Below are 13,255 nucleotides of genomic sequence, written 5' to 3' on the forward strand. Positions count from 1 at the left end.
GGGGGGGTGAAGAGGGAAGAGGTAGAATCAACCTCCTCTCAATACTGTTAATACAACACAAGGATTCTACCGCCTTTTTGTTATAGATCTATTAGTGAATTAAATGCGCTAATCAAAGTCAAGTTCTAAACAAATGAAGGATGGTGTGAAAATCAAGCACCTTCTCTTTAGTGTTGAAAGGGCAATACTTCAGAAATTGTAAAATACCCCTCACACACTGAAACCGGATTCAGTGTCATGCTTCATCATTGGGGTGTTGCCGTCCCTCTATGGGATGAGGCGCGCTACGATCTACGTAGACGTTGGAGCAATTTTATTTGTGATCAAGTGTAGTTCGTGGGGTGGTAGGGTCGTGAAAGATGTGTGAAAGTTAAAAATTCCCTAGCTAGTGGGAAAAATAACTATTACCTTCCCTAGCTGGAAATAGTACAAAATGGGAGGTGTAGATGGTGTACTATAATGAGTCACTTTTTACATTGTCGACGTGTTTCAGAGGCCATCCCCCTGGCTTTTTTCCTCAGGACTAAAAAAGAATGATGATACCTACGTCACCGTAATCGGTGATATACTAATATTGTTATACATATGCCTGCTATTCAAAAGTACTGTTCTCTGTACGCCTTACTTAGGCGGTCAAAAAGAAATATACCAATTGGGTCACAAGTGGGAAGACATCTCCTGGACAGTCATCGAACAAATCCGAAATGAGAGGTATTTGTTTGAAAAGGAACAATCGTGGGTGTTCCGCTTGAGAACACATGTAAAAGGTTTGAATGATGACATTCCCTGGAACCAGCTCTAATCTGTGCACAATCTAAAAATACATATCTCTTATCAACACAAGTGACCATTAGCCCCTTTTTTGAGATACCTTTCTCTTTTTAATTAAGACTGTTTTTTCAGGTGCCTACTATACAAGCCAGTTTTTCTTCAGCTCTTTCTTAGAAAAGACATTTGGGAAATGAACACAAACTTCCTGGAAAACTTTTCGAATCAAGCATTTTTATTTGGAAATCTGCGGCCCATTATTTTTCCTGCGCAACATACTAACATTTTTTACAAAATGTGGTTCATAATTTCTAATAGTTTTTTCATGATTGGTATTCAACAACCAATTTATGGCGACCCTTTGAGATTACTAGCCCAATATTTTTCTTGCTAATGTTTTTCTTGCCAAATTGTATAAACATTTCTTTCAGGAAATATTTATTTTTTCACCAATTGCGCTTAAACAAGCCTTTAAGAATCAATGTTGATCTTCCCCTGATAAAATACAACCATTACCAACACAAACTACTAAACTGGAAGTGTGGATACAAGAGGCCCCATCGAGATCCCATAGACGGTGGCCATTTTGAGTCAGGTACACAATCAGTTTTTTGTCTCCAACCAACACTAACAATCCAACCAGGAAGTGTGGTTACGACAAAGCCTCTACAAGGCCCCATTAGCTGCGGCCATTTTTTGTAGAGTTCTCAGTCTAGTTTTCTGCCCATTGTTTTCCAAGTTTTGAGCGCGCTTTTGTACACCGGCAAACAAGTTAAAAGTTGGGCTCTGATAACATCCAGAGTATGTTCTGGTAAGCCACGAGAAGGTAATCCTTGGGTGAATGCGCTACTACCAGCATGTAAGTAAGACGATGGCTAGTATTTAAAGAGCCGACCACCCATTACGACAATTTAAATCTGAGTACGACAACGACAACTGTTTATACTCCTTTTCTTTAAAAACCTACAATGTCTGAACACAGGCGCCTTTCACCTCTCGTGTCAGCTCATGGGGCAACAACGTTAATACACAGATTTATGTATACCAACTAAAATTTGATAACACGCTGTGGAAGTATGACTGCTTAGGAGAGAATGCTCACATGTATACATATCTATCTAATGACTACATGTGGGATACAACAAAACTTTTTAAAGTCCATAATGAAGCATGAAGGAGATATGAATGAATGTGAAACCTAAGCTAAACGTAAATACTTTACAAATCACTGCGAGGAGTGTTTTTTAGTTTTTTGTGAGCGAGTGGGATTCCCTTTTGGGTTGCAAGACACCCACTACCAGCATGAAATTTTTTGTGTCTGCATAAGAGAAATATATCCCAGTGGTAGACCCCACAATACTTTCCACATGATGGTGCTGTGAATACGTGTGATAAATAATGAGCGATGTCGTTTATCCCATGTATCTTCATTTCAGAGATTTACAATCCATATAAAAATGGTATATTTATTTTTGACTGCCTAAGTAAGGTGTACAGAGAACAGTACTTTTGGCCAGCAGGCATATGTACATCAATATTAATATATCACCGATTAAGGTGACATAGGGATCGTTCTTTTTTGGTCCTGAGTAAGAAAGCAAGGGGGATGGCTTCTGAAAATTGTCGACCCTGTAGAAAGTGACTCATAGTGCACCATCTACATCTCCCCATTTTTTACTATTTCCAGCTAGAGAAGGCAATAAAATTATTTTTTCCACTAGCCAGGGAATTTTTAACTATCACATCTTTCACGACCCTACCACCCCACACACTACACTTAATCACGAATCCTGAATAAAAGTGCTCCTGCGTCATCGTGGGTCGTAGCACGCCCTGTCCCGTAGAGGGACGGGAAGACCCCAACTTTTGAAGCATGACACTGAATCAGATTTTAGTATGTGAGGGGTATTTTACAATTTCTGAAGTATTGCCCTTCCAACACAAAAGAGAAGGTGCTTGATTTTTCACACCATCCTTTGTTTAGAACTTGACTTTGATTAGCGCATTTAATTTACTAATATATAACAAAAAGGTGGCAAGTTCCTGTGCATAAATGAACAGGCAATAAAGTCAACACAGCAACGCGAGGGTACACCTACAGAAGGACTAGCGCCAGCAATAAATGATCCTTTTTGAACAACCATCTTGAGGACGATACCGCAAGGAGGGAGCAAGTGGACTGGACCACCCAGACGTAGAGACTACTATTCTCAATCATAATGACTTGTTGCCTGTACCCAACCGATTAACTCTCATCATCTGTTAATTGCCGGGTCACTTCTGCAATCCATGTAGCAAAAAGTAGAGTACAGGCACCATTTCAATGAATCTTAGAGCGTATTTATGGTTAACAGTTTATTTTAAAATCGGATATAATTCTTCGAGTATCCGACAGTCAAATGGTTTTAAAACTTGCTTGATTCTTTTATCATAGCTGCTATAAATAGTAAGGAAAATTGTTACGGTTTTAATTAACTAAACAATAAAATGTTGCATTACATTAGGCTTGTTACCACCTTTCAAAGAATAAAATACCGACCATTTGTTGTTGTTTTAAGAGCCTGCAAAGGCTGGTTGGTACTGCTACTAAATAGGGCTTCAAACTACATTGTATACATTCACAACATTTGTAACATGACTTTTCAGCATTTTTTTACTTTAGTCTTTGGTTGTTGGGTGAAACCTTCTGTAAACAGTGGTAGCTTTGCTCCAGCAGTGACGTTGTAAAAGCTAGAAAGTCATATCCTCAATCATGGTGGCTTTTCTTGCACACAACTACATGTGAAAGTTAATCTCTGAGAGGTGTTAAGTGTTGATAGTTCTGCATCCTATCCCGCTACCCTACTTTGAGTCACTGGTCTACCCATGTCCAGATAACGTCCCAAGGCAAGCAGACACAGAATGTTTCACTCAGATAAGGCTTCAAAGTGCCAATGAGAACACGACATGTGCTAGCAAAATGCATGCATAGAACACAGCAAACCCTTACAACCATGGTCAATGTGAACCAATGTGAGAGATTTATCTGGGCCCATCGGCATCTGCATGTATGCTGGAAAGAGGCTTTTTCATGTGAAGGTTCACACATACGGATTTGATTTGTCTACAATCTGAAACATGTTTTGTAGCAGAAACAAGAATCCTTCATCACTTTCTTTGTCGAAACCAGGGGCGGCTCCTTCGTTGGAGGGTCGCCCCCACTTAAATGCCCCCTAGATAAAAAATAAAATGGTAATTCTTCATTACATTTTTTTTTTCATCCTACCGTCCTGAATGAGTGCCAGGACGGAGGCAGGCCACTGCTGAATGACAGCAGCAGGGACTAGGAGGAGGGTAGTTTGTATGTGCACATTTCAAAGTGCGCATGATTTTTGGGTCAGCCTCTTTATATTTGTGCACGCCCATTTTGATATATTTTTATTTTATTTGTAGCGTGCGTGCGACCACCCCCTCCCCTTTCCCGTTGATGCCAGCCGCCACTGTTCGAAACCCTAAATTTCTTTTGAAGCTGGCGAAGTGATCTCTCGATGTCACATACCACCAAAGCAGCTAGTGCAGTGGGGACTTTAAAAGCACATTTCAAAATAGTTTTCTAATTAGTAGCAGGTACATACAAGTGTGTGACCGGTAGAGCAAACCATTTTTTGCATGCTGCGCTTTACAGCTCATAATCTATACAGAAAAGAGGCAGCAGGAAATAAATATTTTATTCTAAAACAAGCAAATAAACACTAAAGACTTGCCCTGGCACCAGACTGCTATTGTGGGCTGAACTCGTAAAGGTGTGAGTAGACATGCCGGGACGCTCCTTCGCTGGAGCAGCCGTGCGCAATACAAATAGCACTAACATAACATAACATAACATGGTTCATTAAAGCAGCTTTCCAACATATTAAAGGGTTTCTATTTATATTTGGTGATGAAATAATGTAAGGATATAGGCTAATAAATACCAGCTTTAGGTGGTTTCGATCATTTGTTTTATCCCACGAGAGATCAAAATACTGGCAATGCCAGTAGAACACCTCCCGGGGGGGACCCTAGCTGCCAGGCTCAGGGTATGGGGGCCACCTACCATGGGCAGCCCTACATAATGGCTACAAGACCCAAGGAAGGGGTCCCTCACAACTGGACCTTGCAGCCTGGTCCAGTATTTGGAGGCCCATGGGAGGGGGATCCCCTCCCCTGGGTTTAGAAGCAGTAGGACTCCCTCCCCTGGGTCTCGAAACAGTAACAAGGACTTGGCAAAACAATTCCCTACCATGGCAGATCTGCATACATTTCCAATGCACATTTCTATTTACAGAAGTGAAAAATATTTGCTATGGGTGATGCAAAAATACTTACAACAAGGGGTGGTGAGGGACAGAGTCTCTGAATTAAACAGAATACTCTCACCCAGTCAAGAGATCAGGGCTAGATCCAACACCGTTTTTTAGCTCACTGCACCATCCCAGTTTCAGAACCTGGCTGTATGCAAATTAGTCTGTTCCTGTCCCAGTGCATGATGGGAACAGGGCAAACCAAACTACAAAAGCCAATTCTTACACTGGGAAGGAAACAAGCTACCGGGGACCGGTTTCTGGCATTTCAGCCGTCTTCGGCCCGGCTTGCTTGAATCCTGATGGTGCAATGAGCAAGGGACTCACATCTGAGTATACCCTTCCACGCTTAGGGTGGACAAAAATATTTACAACAAGGGGTGGTGAGGGACAGAGTCTCTGAATTAAACAGAATACTCTCACCCAGTCAAGAGATCAGGGCTAGATCCAACACCGTTTTTTAGCTCACTGCACCATCCCAGTTTCAGAACCTGGCTGTATGCAAATTAGTCTGTTCCTGTCCCAGTGCATGATGGGAACAGGGCAAACCAAACTACAAAAGCCAATTCTTACACTGGGAAGGAAACAAGCTACCGGGGACCGGTTTCTGGCATTTCAGCCGTCTTCGGCCCGGCTTGCTTGAATCCTGATGGTGCAATGAGCAAGGGACTCACATCTGAGTATACCCTTCCACGCTTAGGGTGGACAAAAATATTTACAACAAGGGGTGGTGAGGGACAGAGTCTCTGAATTAAACAGAATACTCTCACCCAGTCAAGAGATCAGGGCTAGATCCAACACCGTTTTTTAGCTCACTGCACCATCCCAGTTTCAGAACCTGGCTGTATGCAAATTAGTCTGTTCCTGTCCCAGTGCATGATGGGAACAGGGCAAACCAAACTACAAAAGCCAATTCTTACACTGGGAAGGAAACAAGCTACCGGGGACCGGTTTCTGGCATTTCAGCCTTCTTCGGCCCGGCTTGCTTGAATCCTGATAGTGCAATGAGCAAGGGACTCACATCTGAGTATACCCTTCCACGCTTAGGGTGGACAAAAATATTTACAACAAGGGGTGGTGAGGGACAGAGTCTCTGAATTAAACAGAATACTCTCACCCAGTCAAGAGATCAGGGCTAGATCCAACACCGTTTTTTAGCTCACTGCACCATCCCAGTTTCAGAACCTGGCTGTATGCAAATTAGTCTGTTCCTGTCCCAGTGCATGATGGGAACAGGGCAAACCAAACTACAAAAGCCAATTCTTACACTGGGAAGGAAACAAGCTACCGGGGACCGGTTTCTGGCATTTCATTCGTCTTCGGCCCGGCTTGCTTGAATCCTGATGGTGCAATGAGCAAGGGACTCACATCTGAGTATACCCTTCCACGCTTAGGGTGGACAAAAATATTTACAACAAGGGGTGGTGAGGGACAGAGTCTCTGAATTAAACAGAATACTCTCACCCAGTCAAGAGATCAGGGCTAGATCCAACACCGTTTTTTAGCTCACTGCACCATCCCAGTTTCAGAACCTGGCTGTATGCAAATTAGTCTGTTCCTGTCCCAGTGCATGATGGGAACAGGGCAAACCAAACTACAAAAGCCAATTCTTACACTGGGAAGGAAACAAGCTACCGGGGACCGGTTTCTGGCATTTCAGCCGTCTTCGGCCCGGCTTGCTTGAATCCTGATGGTGCAATGAGCAAGGGACTCACATCTGAGTAAACCCTTCCACGCTTAGGGTGGACAAAAATATTTACAACAAGGGGTGGTGAGGGACAGAGTCTCTGAATTAAACAGAATACTCTCACCCAGTCAAGAGATCAGGGCTAGATCCAACACCGTTTTTTAGCTCACTGCACCATCCCAGTTTCAGAACCTGGCTGTATGCAAATTAGTCTGTTCCTGTCCCAGTGCATGATGGGAACAGGGCAAACCAAACTACAAAAGCCAATTCTTACACTGGGAAGGAAACAAGCTACCGGGGACCGGTTTCTGGCATTTCAGCCGTCTTCGGCCCGGCTTGCTTGAATCCTGATGGTGCAATGAGCAAGGGACTCACATCTGAGTATACCCTTCCACGCTTGGGGTGGACAAAAATATTTACAACAAGGGGTGGTGAGGGACAGAGTCTCTGAATTAAACAGAATACTCTCACCCAGTCAAGAGATCAGGGCTAGATCCAACACCGTTTTTTAGCTCACTGCACCATCCCAGTTTCAGAACCTGGCTGTATGCAAATTAGTCTGTTCCTGTCCCAGTGCATGATGGGAACAGGGCAAACCTTGCAGCCTGGTCCAGTATTTGGAGGCCCATGGGAGGGGGATCCCCTCCCCTGGGTTTAGAAGCAGTAGGACTCCCTCCCCTGGGTCTCGAAACAGTAACAAGGACTTGGCAAAACAATTCCCTACCATGGCAGATCTGCATACATTTCCAATGCACATTTCTATTTACAGAAGTGAAAAATATTTGCTATGGGTGATGCAAAGCCAGGTGATCGGGCTGCCTCCTCCTCCTCCTCCTCTCTTCCCCCACCTCTCCTCACCTGTGTACGGCTGGTCCTGGAAACAAAGGGGCCTTCTGTGGCCTAGAATCAAAAGGCAGAAAAAACAGACTAGAATGGCCGGTGTTTAAAAGAGGCGCTGCCTGCCCGACACATGACACTGTGAGAGCCAATATAACCGCTGGCATAGTTGCTGTGCCGTCCCCAGGGTCGGATTGGGATTGAAAATCGGCCCGGGCACTCAAAAAAAAAATAATAAATCGGCCCTCATTTGCAGAATGCCGTTACTCAAATCACTGCTTCAGCGTAATTGCAATAAAAAGAAGGAGGGGGGGCTTAAAAAAATTCACGCATTAGTTTACATTAGTGAAACACACCTTAAAACAAGTGAGGCAACTTCTTCTGGGGGCCCCTGTTCCGCTCAGTATGTGCACACATTAATGGGCCGGCCAGCGAGACAAAGGGAGTGATACCTCTGCCTGTTGCTAAACCAGGGGTGGGGGGCCGGCGGTGTTGGTGGTAATGAGCGCCCATCTGCCTGCAGAGAGGCCACTCAGCCACCCACTGGGCTGCTGCCTGTATTCCGAAAGTAGAGACACTGCCCAAATCGGCCCCAGTCTGCTCAAAAAAGCAGCACACAGCAGGAACTCAGACACCAGCCCCTCGGGCATTGCCCGAGGGCCTGCGTTACCAATCCGAGGCTGGCCGTCCCCCATTCCGTTTGTCCCTTCCCCTCATCCCTGCACCCCCAGGCACGCAATTACCAGCAAGGTCAAGACACCTCCGTTCATAATGTGATCGGGTGAGGCACGGCCCCGTGTAGGAGCAGGGGTGGGGCTATCTGTGAAAGTACGGCCTTCCACAGTGAAGTGGGGCCCCCTGTTTTTCAGCGGAGCGCAAGGGGCTGCGCAGCTGCCCACTCTGCCTTGCCAAGCGCGGGCAGGTTACCAGAAGAATCTGCGTCACCGAGGGCGCTGGAATGCCGTAGTGGACGTTCTTTTGGTAATCATCGATTCCGTGCGTATTAGCTTAATTGAATCAATTGAAGTAGTCTGGGACTACAGCGCCCAGAATGCACCAGCATCAGGTTGCCAAACTGTCTCGCAAGAACGTGGCACTTACTCTGGCGAGGTGGAGACAGTAGGCAAACCTATTCCTCGGGTGAGCACCAACTCCACCTGAAGGTTGCACTGCCCCCAAGAGTGCCGTGAAAGTGAAACTACCCGTGGCGCAGCAGGTTACACAGTATGGCTACAGAGGGGGCAACCGTTCCCCTCCCTCCTACAACCCAACGAAGATGGGGCAAGGGTGTTGCAACTAACTGCCCTGCCCATGAGATTGAATACATGTCCCTTGTGGGAACCGCTATAAGGGGCACGCTGAGAGACACCCCGGAGGAATGTAAATGCCTGTTATTTTGGCAGTGGAAGAAGTTTCAAGAGGGAGAGTGCTACGGGATAAACCAGTTGGCAGTCGAACAGTCCCTGCAAGGGGAGAGTTGGCATGTTCGGGATTGTTCCAACGACCGCTGAGAGAGCGTTACGACCGGGCGCCTGAAGAGGGGAGCACTTTCTTGTCGCTGGAAGGAGGTGATGGAGAGTTCACCGCAGCCCTGATTCTAGTGTAAACTAAACTGTAAACCTACCCTCTGCGACCCTATGGGTGATCCATCCGTGCATCGGGGGTCCCGCGTCCACTCACTGCCCCCATACGATACACCAACGTTTCCCCTAATGCTCGTCTCGCACATCTTACCTGAGACTTCAAGAAGCAAACACGCCTGTGTCGCAAATTACTGCCCGACCCGCCCATCCGCGCACCCTTTTAGAAGAAATCTCTTAAAGCAGCAGTGCATTCAAAGAAAGCACGCTGTAAAATGTCATCACACCTACAGATAATCATTCATCTGCTTGACTTGGTATTTCAAAGTGTGATATAAGGTCTGACGAGAAAGATGATCCTAATGTAACACATGTGCTAATCGCATGGCTTTAAGTGGGCCGGGTCCTGCTGCTGCTCAGCACCGTAAATTCTAAACAGCAGATGCCAAAAACGAGTCCCTATCGGGCTCTACTTTTTTGTCCTTACCCTCTGGGTGAAAAATAAATCTTTACTCTGCAGCAGTGCTAACCTTCACTGCCTTTGATGTCACTTCAAAGAGACTCCTTATGGTTCTTCCCAGTCTCATCATTTCAGAACTGAAGCATTGTCAATTATATACAAACGAAGCTATAGTTTTTGCTTATTTATCTAATGCAACTAACAACCATTGACAAAGCCAATAGTCCTAGGTGTAGGTGTAAATTTTACTTGTTGAATCATTTATCTCGATGCTGTGACAGAAAAAGAAAAATACCAGTGGGCGGCACACTATGCTCAGCAAAGATGTTTAGCTTAGGGGTTTTTAAGCCACACCCTTAATTATATCGACCACCCCCCTTAGAGCCCCTCCAATTTTGTCATCCCACTTGAAGTCCTGGCTAATCGGATCCCTACGTTCCAGTCCTGGACTTTCATGTAGTAGCATAGTCTTTAGCGGAAGTTTTTAGCTTGGTTCACTTGGACGAAGGGCTATATTCAAATTCTATGTAACGTGAACCAAGGGCTCGTCCTTTTCTGCCTGGAATGTTCCCGCTGTTACAGATGTAGGAGCTGCTGTGGCATTCACTGGTAGTGGGGAAACAAGCGTTAAACTTGTAACTCACGGCATAGGATTCTGGGAAATGTAGTCCAGCTATGATTACTAATCCCGAGGTTCATCGCCCACTGGGCGCTATAAAACCAGGTACACGGAGTGGAGTGATATTTGATTTAAAGTTGCCCGAAGAACATAACTATTCCAGTTCTGGACTTTTTCTTTAGAAATCGCTATTTTCGGGTTTGACAGTGAAATTGGATGATTTGACTTACACCAAGATTAGAAGTCTCAGAAAGAATTTTTAGTGTGAATAAAAATGGAAATTGCGTGTCTTCGTGACAACAGGAGAGTTACACAGAGCCTTGAAGCCCCACACGACGTAGTGGGCCCCACCCTTCAGGGGGCACCCTTCATATATATTACTGGCCACATGGCACACTGTGATTAAATAGTATAGCATAAACATGGTTTACAACTTTTTCTTGTGCCACAATGTCACCATAGGTCTCAAACACTCAGTCATACCCTCAGACATGTATTGTGAAATGTAGTGGCTTCAACCATTGCCACAGGAGGCGGCACACTTCCATTGCCCAGGTTTTTCTTTCCCACGTTAAATTGGTTATGAATGTTGGCAACATTTTAAAAAGGCACATGCGAAGTTACACTACTTTATAGCACTACGCTTGAGTAGAATTTGCTCTATGAAAGGAAATAAATACGTCAGGTACAGGCATAAGCCTGGATCTTTATGAGTACATGGGAGCTGTTCTAAAATAATTGTGAGAACATGTAAGTTGTTCTCAAATAAATAAAAATAAATTCTCAGGAAGATGAACATCACATGCTGCTGGACCTCTCAGGAGTATTCAACACATTTAACTACCAGACGCAATTACATAGATTGCTTCACCTCAGAATAGACGAAAACACCCTAAAATGGATTGTCTCTTTAAAGATAAACAAAGCTAGGTGTTTCTGCTAACTTTCATAAACAACCAACATTGTGGCGCCCCTCAGGGGTGAATCATCTTTTCTCTCTTTTCTTCAACACCTACCCAACCCTCTTACTGGTCCTGATCAGTTCAGTCAGCCCTGTATGTTACAACTATTCAGATATTATGCAAATCACTCTGAAGCTGGATGGCCCAAAAAACCTCTAAAAGTCCAGACATGACTATATCTTTGTGTCTTAGATGCATGGATGATTAACCACCTAAAGCTCAGATATAGTGACCTGTGGATATTGGCACAAACACCAGGCAACAACCATACTGCCCAAGGAAAATGATCCTCCGCCAGTTTCATAAAGAAGTGAGGAACCCAGAAGTAATCATGGACTCGGATCGACCCTTGGTACCACATGCCAAAGAGGTCACAAGGAGCATCTTCTACACAATGAAAACACTGCAGCACATCTTCCCACATCTTGGATACCAGCAAAAGCTACATGTTAGCTTCACTCTTGTGATCTCAAAGCTTATATTAGTAGCCTATATTTGTGTGTGTCCTGTCTAACTACACACAAAATTCAATGACTAAAAACACTCCTCCAAGGCTCCTCCTCCGCTCACAGATGCCGAGATCAACACCTTACTCAAGAAACTCAAGGCGTACCCAAGGACCTTAAAAACTTCCGGTCCATCTCCCTGCTCCCGTTCCCGGCGAAGGTCTTTGAAAAGACCGTCAACAAACAACTGACCCGGTATCTCGAGGAGAACAGCATCCTGGACCCGTCCCAGTCCGGGTACCGCAGCAACAACAGCACCGAGGCTGCCCTCATCGCCGCCACCGATGACATCAGGGCCCTGCTGGACAACGGAGAAACCGCGACCCTCATCCTCCTGGACTTGTCAGCCGTCTTCGACACAGTCTGTCACCGTACACTACGCACACGCCTACACAACGCCAGGATCCACGAGAAGGCCCATGACTGGACCACCTCCTTCCTCTCTGTGAGAAGTTGGCCTGATATGTGATGTCCACTATTCTAGTGGGCACCCTGTATCAGTGCAAACAACCCTTATGGTGATGGTTGTAAAGTCAACCTTATAGACCAGCTATCCTAGTGGTAGCATGGACAAAGCAGCCTTAGGCTAAAACTTCAGAGGACATGTAAAGCCAGCTGTTACCATATGTAACCCCTTAAATACCAAATGAAAGGACACCACACAGGTTATATATAAAATATATATGTATTTATTTCTAACACAACCCCTCTGAACTCTTTATGAGGTCAGAGGCACAAGCACATAACAAGATACTTAATTATCATACAATAAGTTGCACAATATACAGTAGAGCCCTAGGGGCACTTCAAACGATATACTAAAATAGTGGTATAAGAACCACGTCACAAACAAAGGATAGGCCTAGGGAATCGCTGGGGCTACGCTGTACTACGAAAGGATAGGAAGCAGGAGGCCCACGGGAGGCGTGTGCAGTGTCTTTACACACACGCGAGTTACCATAGAGTTAGAATGGGAACGAAAAAATGGAAACTAGTTTCTTTAGGTCACTTCCGGATGGACTAGGAGAAAGCTACTGAAAACTAGGACACTACAATAGTTAATACCCACAGGAGCACCGGAGTACTCGCGTTACCTCACCCACAGGAAGTGGGTGCATAGGTGTCAAAGTGTGTCGGGTTTCGTCGCTGAATCCTAAGGAGCCTTGAAGAAAGATGCCGCAGGCGACCAGGAGAGAAGTGTCCAGTTGGATCCAAGGGCGGATCGAGGATGAAGAGTACCTGAAAGCAGAGGGAACAGAGTCTGGGTCACTAGCCAGTGACCAGGAAGGAAACAGGAAGGAACCAGGCAATGTTGCGAAGCAATCAGGTGATGTTGTGAAGCTTGGCTCTGCAGCCACATGGACCAGGAGGTGTTGACGATGGCCAGGAGCTGGGCACGGACTGTCCCACAAAGGATCTCGCTGTCGGCGGTGTCGGCTTCCAGATTGGAGTCAACAAGCCTTGGCTAAGGCAACCCATGCAGGAATCAAAGATGGCTTCTGGATCAGACCAGC

At 45.3% G+C, this 13,255-nt stretch overlaps 1 protein-coding gene across 2 annotated transcripts in view; it reads right to left on the reverse strand.

Annotated features, from left to right (window-relative positions):
- Positions 1-9,378, reverse strand: part of LOC147711102 (rho guanine nucleotide exchange factor 19-like) — a 265,736-nt gene extending 256,358 nt beyond the window's left edge. The window contains exon 1 of one of the 2 annotated variants that reach the window (XM_086921908.1): positions 9,349-9,378. The gene's annotated coding sequence lies outside the window, so the exon portion shown is untranslated. The other variant, XM_086921909.1, reaches the window with a different exon arrangement.
- Positions 9,379-13,255: the final 3,877 nt, after the last annotated feature.

The sequence above is a fragment of the Lissotriton vulgaris genome, chromosome 5 (assembly GCF_964263255.1).
Source record: "Lissotriton vulgaris chromosome 5, aLisVul1.2, whole genome shotgun sequence".
Lineage (NCBI taxonomy): Eukaryota > Metazoa > Chordata > Amphibia > Caudata > Salamandridae > Lissotriton > Lissotriton vulgaris.